We start from the raw sequence: 12,003 nt of genomic DNA, 5'->3' as shown, positions 1-12,003 counted from the left end.
TTGATGAAAATTTATATCAAAGATGTTGTGAAATGGTTTTGCGTTTAAAAAACTTTTTATGACTTCAAGATTATTTCAATTTGTCATAAAATTTGAATTTTCAAAGAAAAGTATATTATACATAGCAACTTTAATGACTGATGCCATTTCTAATGATTGACTCAATAAATCAAATCCGTTAGAAAAGTGGTAAATTCGCAGCGGTCGTGCATTGTTTAAAAAAAACGTGTATCAAAATCGATTTTTACACATTTTTTCAATTATATCAAGTGTGTTTCAAAAGTGTTAGACTTGAAGTGTGCAGTCGGTAATTGTGCACAAAAATGTGGTCAAAATTCATGTGAGTGATATGAATTAGTAATTGTTACGAAAAAAATTAATATTTATAAATTTCGCTTAATTATTTAATTTGCTTCATATTTACATGTACATACATATGTTTGTTATTCGATTCAAATACACATTTCTTGAGATTTCCCAAAAGATTGGATTAAAAATGTTTTGGGTTATCTTTTGCGACGCAGAGGTTAGTCAGAACTCAATCATTTTAAAGTGCATGATTATGTAGTATTTATTTAAGTTTTGGTAATTTACATAATAAAAATAAGTTCGAGTTCGTAATGAAATTTTCATTAATTTAGGTATTATTCAATGAAATAACTGCCATCAACTCCTATATGCCGACCTTAAAATAATAATTCAATGTATGGTACATATTGACTTATCGCCTAAATCAAAGCATACTTGACCACTTTTTGGAAACATAGGAAAAAAATGTGGTTTTCATGACCATTTAAACCAACAGGAATTTAAACATCGCCTTCGTTCGTATCTTTAGAGTCACAACGTAGCGGTTTTAACCGATTGTGGCAATGTTGACACGGTTACCTCTTATAGGTATGTATAATTGGGATATGCCTTTGGTGGGATACATTTATAATAAAATAAAAACTGAAGTGGTTGAATTTGAAAAAATACCCGGAAGTATACATAGGTTAATCACGTAAGCGAGGTCGGATTCTTGTAACCAACAAGTAAGTTCGGGTGTATATTTTACTTCCCGTCAGTGAAAATTATACTAAAATAATGGGGGGCATAGAAATGGAAGCGCTGATTGCATTAATTTTTGACTGAGGTATACTTGAGAACTTATTTTCAAACAATTTTATGAATATCTAAATGTAAACATATATATAGAGTAAAGGCAGCAGGACGTTTCAAAAACGTGATTGTCATTTATATGGGAGCTAAGGCAAGTTTTCGGCCATTTTATCCCTTTCTAGCACAAAGATGCACTGTTATTAGAAAAACACGCTTTCTTAATTTCATTAAAATAACTAGCACATTGGCCGATACGTGTGGTATAAAGTCAACAGGAAGTTCGGGCTAAGGGAGGTATTCATCCTAGTCAATCCTTTTTTGCCACATGGGTATTTTATTATCAAAAAAAACATTATACTCGCATTTCAATTATATGGTATATATCACAGATTGACCGATTTTTTCGGCAAAAGGTCTGCCATAGGCTCTTGGGACCACATTTCTGATATCTGGGAGTAGGTTTGGAGATATGTGATTTCACCTAAATGTGGCCGGTGCCACGCTCATTGTCCAATTTTGAAACCTGCTCTTATAAAGCTCTTTTGTGTCATCTCGGATGTAAAATTAAATGTCTCTGACACATTTAGTTATTGATTTATCGCAGTTTTAAGAGATTTTAACAAAACCGTTATATGGATAGTGGTCGTGGTTATAATCCGATTTCACATATTTTCATGCTGTCGCAAGAGGTGTCGGAATGATACGTCCTGTACAAACTTGAATGATAAAGCTTGAATAGTTTCGGCGATACCTACTTTTATATACATTAAACATTAAATTAAAGGGCGGGGCCACTCTCACTATTAAACATTTTTAAAACCAAAAAACCTCATTATTGCGACTTCTTGTACCAAATTACGGTTTTGTATCTTAATTTGCCGCTTAGTTATGATAATTTATAAGTTTTCGATTAATGGCGATTTGTGGTCGTAGCAGTGGTCCGATTACGCCCACCTATGAACTAGTCTTCAATTTTTTGCCAAGGAATACGTGTACCAAGTTTCATTCAGATATCCGATTTTTACTCAAGTTATCGCTTGCACGGACGGACAGACAGACAGTCACTCGGATTTCAACTCGTCTCATCATCCTGGTCATTTATATATACATACCCCATATCTACCTCGATTATTTTTAGTTGATACAAACATACATTAGGTGAACAAAACTATTATACTCTGTAGTCAAATGTTGGTGATGTCCCAATGTGGAAAAATACTTAAAACAAGTAAGGAAGCACTAAGTTGGGGTTGAACCGCACATTTTATACTCTTGCAACTTGCAATGATCAAAGCAAAGAAAATACCATTAGGATTTTGACATTGCTGAGGTATACTTGAAATCATATTTTCAAGGAATTTTATCAATATAAAATATGTTTGAAAATTCTGTAATTTGTTATATGAGGCTACAGCAAGTTTTCGCCCAATTTTACTCATTTTAGGCGCAAAGATGAAGCATTATAAGGAAAATACATCCACTTCATTTTATTGAAATAGATTATATATTTGCCGTTATATGTGGTAGGAATTAATAAGGAAGTTTGAAAATATGTTCATAAGATATATGGGAGCTACGCAAAGTATTGACTCGATTCAATCGATTTTTGGCAGGCATACTATTATTAGAAAGAGAATCTCTCTGAATTGCTATAATATATCTCACAGACTGACCGTTATTTCAGGTAAAAAGTTAGCACCAGCCACTGGGGTCCCTATATTCCGTAACTGGGGCTTGAACAGTTATGGTCCGATTGTGATAAATTTTAGACTTGAGATGGTGTATCTTAAAAGCACTATTTGTGCAAAGCCTTGGCCTAAAATATTCTCTGCTACTTGATTTTTATACTGGAAAGTGAAAGAATCATATTTAATTTTAAATTGTGCTAGATAGGAAATAGGCGTGGTTTTAGACGCTCATTTCCTCATTGTGAGATAGGATTGTTAAAATAATTTTATGTACCAAATTTTGTTGAAATTGATCAAGTAATTCCGGATATAAGTATATGATTTCTCCTAAATTTGGGCGGTGCCACGCCCATCGTCCAATTTTAACAACGATACCTTTAAAACCCTCTTGTGCCATTTTGGATGTAAAGTTTAATGTCTCCGACACATGTACTTATTGATTTATCACACTTTTAGTAGTTTTTAATAAAACCGTTATATAGGGAGTGGGCGGGGTTATCATCTGATTTCATCCATTTGCACACTGTCGAAGGAAGGGACAAAAATATTTAGGCTGTGCAATTTTGGGTGAAATAGCTTGAATGGTTTTGGAGATATATACATTTAACTTATTAGGAAGCAGGGCTACGCCTTTCAAGTTATAGCTTGCACGGACATTGGGATTTCAACTCGTCACGTCATCCTGATCATTTATGTAAATATAACCCTATATCTATATCGATTAGTTTTTGGTGATACGCAGAACCATTATGCATATTGCAAATATATATTATATATGTATATAATATAAATGGTTTTATTATCACATAATTATATCCAAAAACATTTGAAAGAAGCTAGAATGCAATGACAAAACTAAACGTTTGTTTATTAGATATCGAATGCATTTTCAAATTAGTTCTCTTAATAGATATATATCAGATAATTGTTTAAAAAAACAAAAAAAAAAAACTAGTAAGGAAGGACGAAGTTCGGATGTAACCAAACATTTTATACTCTCGCAAAGTCAAATGGTATACTCGTTTTAGATTTCTTTGTAGATCTTGCCGCCTTGTTCTATGTTGACCGATATTTTCGTTAAAAAGTCAACTATAGGCACTGGGGTCCACAGGGGCTTGCACAGTTTTAATTCAATTTAGATAATTTTTGGTCATAAGGTGGCATACTTTTAACGTATTATTCACGCAAAGTTTTACGCCGATATAATCATTGTTGCTTGATTTGCATACTGGAAAGTGAAAAAATCAGATGGAATTTAAAATGACGTTATATGGGAAATAGGCGTAGTTGTAATCCGATTTCGCTTATTTTCGTACTATAACAAAGAAATATGAGAAGAATATTATGTACCGAATTTGGTTGAAATCGGTCAAGCAGATCCCAAGATATGGTTCCTATAAAATCATCTTATACCATCCCAGAGATAAAATTTAATGTCTCTGGCTTGTTTAGTGCTTGATTTATCGCGCTTTTAGTAGTTTAGTAGTTTTTAACAGTACCGTTATATGGGGAGTGGGAGGGGTTGTCACCCGATTTCACACCGTCGATAGAAATGCTAAAAACATTTGTTCCCAGTGAATTTTGTTATTATAGCTTCAGTGTTATAGGAGATATGCACATTAAACTTATTAGGAGGCGGGATCACGCCCACTTAATAAATAAAATTAAACTGCAGATGAGCCTCCCTAATGTGATGCTGTATACCAAATAAGAGTCTTGTATCTTGTTGTGGAGCTTAGTTATGGTAATTCATTTATTTTTGATTAATGGCGTTTTGTGGCCGTGGCAGTGGTAAGATGACGCCCATCTGCAATACCAACCGTCTTACGGTACCAAGAAACATGTGTACCAAGTTTCATTAAGATATCTCATTTGTTACTCAAGTTACAACTTGGACAGACGGACGGACAGACAGACGAATTTCAACTTGTCTCTTCATCCTGATCATTTATATATATACCTATAACCCTATATCTAACTCGATTAGTTTTAGGTGATACAAACAACTGTTAGATGAACAAACTTATTATACTCTGTAGCAAGAAGTTGCGAGAGTATAAAAACTGTAACATAAATATAAATTTTTGGTTTTTCAAATTAGTCCCACTGTAAGTATGGCGATGTTGGTTTAATGACGGTAAGGCACATATACAATACCAAACGTTAAATGATGCCAAGGACCATGTATACAAAGTTTCATCAAGATATCCTAATTTTTACTCAAGTTCCAGTTTGCGCGGATGGACAGACAGACAGTCAGACGGATTTACTTTTTGAATATTATCTCTTTCAGATGAGTCCAATTTCCGATGACTCGTTGGAGCATTTCGACTGGCGAATGACATGAGGACTAAGTTTTGCGTCGCGACAAACGGTTTTTTAAATAAAAGACAAATTATTTGATTAAGAGCGAATATGGAAATCAGACTGATTTTATTGAAAAATATTTCTTAAAACGAAAGTTCATAGTTTATTAATCTTTCAATGAATTTACAAATAATGCTTATTAAGTGATTTGGTATTATTGAATTGATTGTTTACACACCCATTGAGCCAGAAATGGGTCTCAGCGCTGACAAAAATGTGGCTCGAAAACGTCCCATCTTCCTGAAACTTTTCAAGAGGCCATAGAGTGAAGCGATGTCGCTTGGGAAAGTCGAGCGGCTTCAGTTCTTGCACAAGCTGCATTTTGTATGTTTTAGATTTAAGATCTCGACGTAAAATGCACCAAGTCGTTCCATACGTCAGACCGAGTTGCAACGAACGGTGCCCAATCGACTCTCCATGGTCTTCGTGAACACCCTCAGCTACGGCCGCTATATTTTCTTCACTGCTTGCTGGACGTGGTCTATTCAGTCGAATATTATCCAATAATAAATTTTGATGGATGATGTCCAGATGGGTGATAGTGTTGCGAATAGTACGCGAATTTTCGTAATAAAGTTGAACGATTTGTAAACGTCTTTCCATGATGAATTGACAAATAATTTTTGACACAATCTGTCAAAAAAGGCTATTAAAAAAGTAATTATACTTGGATCACTCGTTATAAGTAGGTCATACTCTCACTCAATTTCTATGCTATATTTTATTTCGCGTCAGCTAAAATTATATTAAACTCATCCTGAAATGAGATATGCGAGTATGTGACATAAACACAACCGAAAAGGCTAAATTATTATACTGACTTGATGTGCACAACGTCAACCAGTAGATCGTAATTTTTACAAGAGTGATGTGAGATTTAGAACAAGGTCTAAGCAAATCCTATTCATATTCAGCGCTAAGCCACATAGTTTTTAGCAATACTTTTCCATTTATTTCATTAAAATATCAATCATTTTAAGCATGCTAAATTGTTTAAAGTCAGATAAATGGTTGAGTTGATAGCATTAACTTTTGACATTGCTCAGGTATTTTTAATAACACATTCACCGCCATATTCGGCAAATATGTGTTAGAATAAGATAATCATTCAATGTAGTATATAGGAATAGAGGTAGTTCGTAGACCAATTTCTTGGTGGAATCAAAATTTTGAGGAACGTAGTGGATTTCACTAAGATAATACAAGTGTTAACTAACTTACTGAGAGCTCTGTGTACCTTAAAAAAATTGCGCCGCTCCTTTATTGAGTAATTTGCAATTTTATATAAGTGGACTACATATGTAATCCGAGCGACCACTTCAGGGTTAATACGATGCGCTGTACCAAATGCAGTTTTGCATCTTAATGTGCGGCTTAGTTATGGCAAATTTTATTTATTTCGATTATTGGCGTTTTGTGAGCATGGCAGTAGTCCGATTACGCCCACGACGGACCGACAGACAAACAGTTAAACGGATTTCAACTCATCTTGTCATCCTGATCATTTACAATATATATATTGTAACTTTATATCTAACTCGTTTTAGGTGATATTAACAAAAATTAGATGAACAAAATTATTATATTTTGTAGCATCATGTCGCAGGAGTATACAAATTATAGTTCAATATTATATTCGATTGCCATATTGCAGATTTGTGGATGAAACAGAATAATACAATAATCGCGATTAAAAATTAGGGGATGATCGTATACGGTTTTTCAATAAGAGTAATATGATTTAAAAGAAAAACAACACCAATTGTTAAGAAAATTTCTATTTAATATGAAGTACTATCGATACAATTAAGTTCTGATTATAACATTATTTAAATGGCCTCCACGACTTCTTTTCAAGGAACGAATTCGATGAACCCAATTCTCGAGTACTTTTTCCATTAAATCAAGTCATCTGTCATGAAAAGCACATTCAATATTCACTTCTAAAGCTTAAAGAAAGTCTGGTTTATTGCTAAAGACCAATGAGTTCAAATAACCCCACAAGAAGTAGTCTAATGGGGTTAAATCACAACTTCTTGAAGGCCATTCAATGTCACAATTTCTTGAAATTATCGAATCTCAAAGCATTTTTCGCAATAATTCGGTTGTTGCACGTGCTGTGTGGCACATAGCCCCGTCTTGTTGGAACCAGATGTTGTCAATATCAACCTCTTCCAATTGCGGCCATAAAAAGTTGGTTGTCATCGATCTACTTGTATACCGCTCTCCATTGACAATAACTGTGTAACCAGCTTCATTTGGAAAGAAGTACGGACTGACGATTTTACCATACCATGGTTGTTCATGAATAATTTGTGAATTTTCTTCGCACCAAAATCGACATTTTTGTTTATTTACCGCACCACTCAGATGAAAGTGAGCCTCATCGGAGAAGAGGATTTTCTTAAAAAAATCGTTATAGTTTTCAAGTTGTTCCAAGGCAAAATCAGCGAATTCACGACGTTTACGGTGGTCCACTGTCTCCAGTTCTTGAGTTAGAACAATTTTATATGGATGCAAGCCCAAATCCATTCTCAAAATCCGCCAAGTTGTGGTTTGAGACAGTCCCAATTCTTGAGAACGTCTTGGAATCGACAAATTACGAACTTCACCAACATTTACCTGAACGGCAGTAATATGTTCCTTACTTAGAGCGGTTCTTTGTCTTATTGGCATTTGAACATTATGTAAAGAAAAGGTACGCTCGAAATTTTCAACAATTCGAGGAACAGCGAGCTCAGGTGGACGATTATTACGATCATAAAATGGCAAAAGCGCACGAAAAGTTGCAATAGGAGAACGGTTATTTTGATAATATCAAGATTCTATTCTATTATGAAGAGTTTCATTTAGATATTTTATTATATCAATTTCAGTTATATATCTTACATACTGACCGATATTTACGGTAAAAAGTCAATTATAGGCAATGGGATCCACATATCCAGTACCCAGGGGCTTGCACAGTTTTGGTTCGATTTCGACAATTTTTGGTCAGAAGGTGGCATTATTTAAACGTATTATTCACGCAAAGTTTTACCCCGATACAATCATTGTTGCTTGATTTGCATAGTGAAAAGTGAAAGAATCAGATGGAATTTAAAATGCTTATATGGAAAAGGCTTGGTTTTAGTCCGATTTCACTCATTTTCGCACTATAACATCGAAATATGAGAAGACTGTTATGCACCGGATTTGATTTAATTCGGTTGAGCAAATCCTAGGTCTTTCACCTGAAAGTGGGCGGTGCCACGCCCACTGTCTAATTTTGTACTCGGTTCCTACAAAGTCATCTCATACCATCCCTGACCTTAGTGCTTACTAGTGCTTTTAGTAGTTTTATGGGGAATTCATTGATTTCACTCATTTTCACACTGTCGATAGAGGTGCTAAAATATTTGTTCTTAGTGAATTTTGTTATTGTATCTTTGGCGGTTTTGGAGATATTCACATTAAATCTATTAAAGCGGGACCATGCCCACTTTAAAAAAAGTTTAAACTGCAGATGCCCCTCCCTAATGTGATCCAGTTTACCAAATAACAGTTTTTTATCTTATTGCGGAGCTTAGTTATGGCAATTTATTTGATTTTGACTAATGGTGTTTTGTCCGATGGTAGTCCGATTACGCCCATCTGCAATACCAACCTTTTTACGGTGCCTAGAAACATGTGTTCCAAGTTTCATAAAGATATCTCTATTGTTACTCAAGTTACAGCTTTCACAGGCGGACGGACAGACGGACGGACGGACGGACAGACAGTCACCCGGATTTCAACTCGTCTCTCCAGCCTGATCATTTATATATACATAACCCTATACCTAACTCGATTAGCTTTAGGCGATACAAACAACCGTTAGGTGAACAAAACTATTATACTCTGTAGCAACAGGTTGCGAGAGTATAAAAATGTTGCGAAACGGTTGAAGATTCATTATTCGACGAAATCGTGAATGGATTACAATCAAATTTGGTATTAACTTACAATATATTGAAGGTCATAGACTCACTTAGTTTTATTACTATATTTTACTTGCTCACATAAGATGTATGTGACCTAAATTTAAGCGAAGAAGCTAAATTTAATATAATATATTGAGTTGAAGTGAAAAACGTCAACCAATAAGTCGAATTATTATATAATATTATGGATATGAGGTTTAGACCAAGATCAATTTCATTTATATTGAGCACCAAACCATTTATAAAATTGTATATCATTTAAGAAAACGCGTCCACCTAGTTTCGTTAAAATATCACATATTTCGACCAACCTAAACTGTTTAAAGTCATGGGTAAAGTCAGAATTCATTATATAGGGTACATTGGGGGCAGAAAAATGGTATAGCTGATTGCATTAATTTTTGACATTGTTCAGGTATATTTGAGAACTTATTTTCCAACAATTTTTTAAATAGTACTAGCCCGTTTGCGCCCATTTTCACAGCGACACATAGGATGTCAGTACCGCATTTGGTTGAAATAGGTCGAGTAGGTCCGGAGATATGTGATTTAACCGAAATGTCGGCAGTGCTACGCACATCGTCTAATTTTGACCCTGGCTGCTAAAAAATACTTTTTGTATCATCCTGGGTGTAAAACTTAATGTCCCTGGCGCATTTAGTTACTGATTTATCGTGCTTTTGGTAGTTTTTAACCAAGCTGTTATATGGGGAGGGGCGGGGTTATAATCCGATTTCATCTATTTTCACGCTGTAAGGGTTCTTATAGGATTAGGCTTAAATGAATTTTGGTATTGTATTGTATTCAAGCATACCCTCAGTTTCTTGGTGACTATATGTTTAGAGAAGGCCGTTTAAATGTGTCTGATTCTATCAAGAAGTTCTATTTAGACTTCTTTGAGAAGCATTCACATAGAACATAAATGGCTGATGCCTCGATCTTAAAATGGTAAATTTTCTTTTGGGTCAACAAGGAGGTTATACCAAATATCCCTGTTTCATATGCTTATGGAATTTTCGAGCAATGACAGAACACTACACAAAAACCGTTTGGCCTCTTTTGGGTCAACAAGGAGGTTATACCAAATATCCCTGTTTCATATGCTTATGGAATTTCCGAGCAATGACAGAACACTACAAAAAACCGTTTGGCCTTTGAGAGTAAATTTAGTACTGAGTAGTATGAATGTGATGTCTAGTAGCCAGAGACCGCATTGTATTACCCCCTCTTCATATAAAGTTAGGTCTGATAAAACAGTTTGTAAAAGCTCTAAACAAGGAAGGAGAATGTATTAATATTTCCGAAATTCAGCACAGAAAAAATTAAAGCTGGTATTTTTGACGGTCCTCAAATCAGGGAACTAATAAAGGACCAACATTTTATTGATTGTATGACATGTAAGGAGAAATCTGCATGGATTGAATTTATTTGGGATGTGCAAAATTTCTTTGGAAATAAAAAGTATTCAGATTACATAGGATGTAACATGAGCATCAAGATACACTTCCTATTCATCCATTTAGACTACTTCCCAGAAAATTTAGGCGACTTAATCGAAGAACAAGGAGAACGTTTGCATTATGATATTCGCACTATGGAAAAGCGATAATAGGGTCGTTGGAATGCAAATATGATAGCTGATTACCGCTGGAGCATTAAAACAAAACCGATATTTCTAATCATTCAATAAAAGCATATAAAAGAAAGTTTTTTTTTATGTTAAGTAAGAGCAATATATTATATTTTTATACTCACGCAACATGTTGCTACAGAGTATAATAGTTTTGTATCACCTAAAACTAATCGACTTAGATATAGAGTTATATCCGTCTGTGCAAGCTGCAACTTGAGTAAAAATCTAGATATCTTTATTAAACTTGGTACACATATTTCTTGGTACCGTAAGGCGGTTGGTATTACAGAGGGGCGTAATCGGACCACTGCCACGCTTACAAAACGCCATTATTAAACAAGTAAGGAAGGGCTAAGTTCGGATGTAACCGTAGAAGGTCAACTATAGGCACTGGGGTCCACATATTCAGTACCTAGGGGCTTGAACAGTTCGATTTAGGTTCGATTTAGACAATTTTTGGTCACAAGGTGGCATACTTTAAACGCATTATTCACGCAAAGTTTTACCCCGATACAAACATTGTTGCTTGATTTGCATAGTGGAAAGTGAAAGAATCTGATGGAATTTAAAAAGGTGTTATATGGGAAATAGGCGTGGTGGTAATCCGACTTTGCCCATTTTCACACTATAATATAGAAATATGAGCCAAATGCTTTGCGCCGAATTTGATTGAAATCAGTTAAGCAGATCCCAAGAGATGGGTTTTCACCTAAAAGTAAGCGATGCCACGCCCACTGTCTAATTTTGAACGCAGTTCCTATAAAGTAATCTGATGCCATCTAAGGGATAATATTTAATTCTTGATTTATCGCGTTTTTAACAGTACCGTTAGATTGGGAATGGGCTGGGTTGTCACCCGTTTTGCCCATACACTGTCGATAGAGGTGCTAAAAACATTTGCTCATAGTGCGAATATCATGGTTTAAGAGATATGCACATTAAATCTATTAGGGGCGGGACCACGCCCACTTTTTAAAAAACTTTAAAACTGTCGGTGCCGTTCCCCAATGTGATCGTGTATACAAAATAACAGTCATGTATCTTAATGTGGAGCTTAGTTATGGAAATTTATTTGTTTTTTATTAATGGCGGTTTGTTATTGGTGATTTGGTGATGCAAAGAACCGTTAGGTGAATAAAACTATTATACTCTGTAGCAACATGTTGCGAGAGTATAAAAATGTAGTAATACTTTTATCTACGAGCCGCGGTTTCGGAGATACAACGATTCAAAAATTTAGAAAAGTTGCATA

General features: G+C 34.9%; 1 long non-coding RNA gene across 1 annotated transcript; it reads left to right on the top strand.

Annotated features, from left to right (window-relative positions):
- Positions 1–168: 168 nt before the first annotated feature.
- On the top strand, positions 169–897 carry LOC118681895 (uncharacterized). The gene is made up of 2 exons (XR_004977633.2): positions 169–340; positions 642–897. It is a non-coding gene; the product is annotated as an uncharacterized lncRNA (long non-coding RNA).
- The last annotated feature ends 11,106 nt before the right edge of the window (positions 898–12,003 follow it).

The sequence above is a fragment of the Bactrocera oleae genome, chromosome 2 (genome assembly GCF_042242935.1).
Source record: "Bactrocera oleae isolate idBacOlea1 chromosome 2, idBacOlea1, whole genome shotgun sequence".
In the NCBI taxonomy this organism is placed as follows: domain Eukaryota; kingdom Metazoa; phylum Arthropoda; class Insecta; order Diptera; family Tephritidae; genus Bactrocera; species Bactrocera oleae.
The sequence above is the reverse complement of the archived record's forward strand: the minus strand, read 5'-3'. Positions and strand labels throughout refer to the sequence as shown.